Raw genomic sequence first — 2,960 nt, 5'->3', positions numbered from 1 at the left:
TAAAAGGAATAGCAGAGAACTCTGGGTGTTGTCTGCACCCTGACCCTTTAACAGTTTTGCCCTGGAAGGACTTTCAGCTCAAATGGACTTGCAGCCAAAAAGCAAGCTACAGATTCGCAGAGCTTGAGTACCAGGACGGAGTGGTCTGAAGTTTGAACTGGACCATCTTATTGTCAGAAACTACTTGCTATGACGCACCATTTTCAAGAAAGCCTGTTTTCATTCCTGAGTCAGTTCTGTTGTGTTGTTCCAATGGTTAACGATGCAGTGTGTATTAATGAGAACACTGCTAGTGCTAAGGATGGGGTTTCATGCCCAGCATTAAGGGCACTCCTGTTACCCATCGCTACCCCACAGCATGCCCCTGTACTGCAGAGGCAGCTACCATGTGTGTTAGTAAACATAGCTGTGCCTGGTGTCTTTCTGAGTATTTAAAGTAAGTGTTTTTCCAAAAAGTACCAGCTTGGTCACAGTCTCTTGAAGCTGAAAAATGCCAGGCCCTTTTGCTCCATGCATCCATCTTTATTCTGCTCTCATTAAACTTCTTCACCAGGCTACGCAGATGCAAGGAGAGTATCAGTCCTGTTTCTATTTTACTTTGCCAGAACCTGGAGGATTAGACTCACTGGACTGGGAACAACATTCCTGAGAAGCACCCGTGTGTCTGGGTATTTGCCTCAGACCTTTTCTCCACAGCAGCAGCTGCTGTTATATTGCACTCTTAATCTGTAAGGGAGATATGTTTCCCTTAACTGTGGCTATTGCTTGCACCTCTGTTAATGATGTAGATCCATGTCATGGTTCCACTGAAAGCCAGTGATGATCCCATGATACGGTACTTAAATAGAATTGCCCAATAAGCGGCTTCCAACTCCCCCCATGGGCTGAAGCACCTTCCCCATCACCAGCTACTGTCCTCATGTCCTGTGAGTGTTTTCTAATCATTCCCAGAAACTGCTAGCCTGTTAATTAGAAGTTCCATGTTATAACAAACACCCTTTTGCAAGGGTGATGGTTTGGAACCAAAGCAAACATCCTTGGTGTATGCTTCAGCTGTGACTGGGGTGCAAACTCTGATTTGCCAAAGTGTGTGCAAATTGTTGTTCCTTTGACTGCTGTCCTTGCTGCCTGTCTTGTTGTGCATCTAGTATACAATGCTGCGTCATTACTGAATGTCATTCTGGCCTTTACCAGGTACTGCAGTGGCGTGTGAATGGTGCGGCTGCTCCCTGTGGCTGCAGTTCCATGCTCTCAGCTGGCAGTCCTGTATATACGTGCTTATAAAAAGTGGCAGAAAAATATGATGTAAACAGCAGTATTGCGTTAGGTACATCAGTGTGCTGGTGTTTTTAAATTGTGATCAGCTTGGCTCATTCTTTGAAGAAAAGCACTCTCAATGCCAAGGGAATGGAGCAGGTTCTGTTTGAATCAAGTTATTACAAATCCACACAGAAAAAATGACGCCAGACTATCTAGCAGAAATGGGAAGCTGGTGGGCATAGGAGGGATGAAGTCAAGGGCTTTTATCTAGATCAGAATTACTCTACTCTTAGTGGGAAATCCGGTCTGCTGTCTGTAAACCAATTGCAGTTGATATCAGTGGAATGGCACCTTCTTAAGTCAGGCATGACTTTGGCTCTGAATCTCTCATTGAGGAGGGGAGTCATTGCCACCGCTTTGGGGTGACTGCTTCAAAAGACAACAGGTGAGCGCCCTTTATTGGTTTGTTGACAGATGTTACTGAAGCCAAAATTTCTTGAGGTATCCTGTAAGTCCCTTTCCTTTCTCATGTCCTGGTGCCAAGATATTTACCAGAATTTGCAGATTTATTGGAATCTGATAAGCCATGACATGAGTGCTTCTACTATGGCCTCAAACATGTAACCTCTAGGCTGTGAGCCACGCACCTTATCACTCATGCCACTTCAACCCTCATCCTTTGAGCATGGGTACAGGTGAATGAAACACTTCAGGTCTGGATTTTCAGTAATGTTATAAGCACCCACACTTTTATTAATATCAAAGAGAGATGTAGATGCTGCACATAAAAAACAAGGCTCATAATAGTTTAATATTAGGCCCAAGGAAGTAGAGACTCCCAGAATTCGTAGCGCCATTTGAAAATATGGCCAACACTTCCCAACACAGACAATGCTGAGGGGCAAAAAAGGAAGTAAAGCAACTTGTTCCCAGTTCATTTTTCTGGCACCAGATACTTGAGGGGGTGTAACTGAAGAGGGACTAGTATTTGTCAATGGACCTGGAACAGAGAACAAAATCAGCAGAGAAAGAGGCTTGGTTGCCAAATTTCCGAAATTCTAAACGAGAGAAGACGGCAGTTAATTGGAAACATACACAATGGCATCCATTTCAGTTTATTTGTCTTGCGGCTGTGCTCTTTTTTTTCCCCTGCCATTAGCACAAGTGAATGTTTGGGGACTGTGCATTCACTTGTAAATCAGTATGTAAGATGTTCTTCTGTGATTTTTTTGGGGAAACATTTCATGCCTGTGACCAGGACCTGAGCTTATAGAAGTCACCTGGACACTTGCAGTGCTGTACTGAGTGTCAAAGCACCATGTGCCATCAGCTGCCTGATCCAGTTTGCTTTGTAAAAGTTTATGTTAGCTGTAATGGTTATGAAGTTTCCATGAAGTAAAAATCCAGGATGTGTGTTTCAGCATTTCTGTGCTCTCCTTTTATTTATTTATTTTTATTGTCGATTACACAAGCTTTATTTTAAAGTTTAAGGGTAAGTACGGACAGTCAAAGAGCCAAAGACTGAATTGATTCAATCATCACAGATTAGTTTAAACTGCATAGATTGAACTGATAAGCAGGTGAACAGACCTTCACTTTTGAGTCCAGAAATGCAGCTACATGCCTGCAGCACTTCAGGCTGGAAGCCAGGTGGTGCTGGAGCATGCTTCCATGATTGGCTGGAGCAGAAAGCTTGGGCC

General features: G+C 43.6%; 1 protein-coding gene across 1 annotated transcript in view; it reads left to right on the top strand.

Moving 5' to 3' along the window:
* Window positions 1-2,681, top strand: part of OPHN1 (oligophrenin 1) — a 129,961-nt gene extending 127,280 nt beyond the window's left edge. Inside the window, exon 25 of the mRNA XM_019521097.1 lies at window positions 235-2,681. The gene's annotated coding sequence lies outside the window, so the exon portion shown is untranslated. The remainder of the gene's footprint in view (window positions 1-234) is intronic.
* The last annotated feature ends 279 nt before the right edge of the window (window positions 2,682-2,960 follow it).

Source organism: Gavialis gangeticus, unplaced genomic scaffold (assembly GCF_001723915.1).
Source record: "Gavialis gangeticus isolate Ggan-Ray unplaced genomic scaffold, GavGan_comp1, whole genome shotgun sequence".
Lineage (NCBI taxonomy): Eukaryota > Metazoa > Chordata > Crocodylia > Gavialidae > Gavialis > Gavialis gangeticus.
Note: the sequence above shows the minus strand (reverse complement) of the source record. Positions and strands in the feature narration are given on the sequence as shown.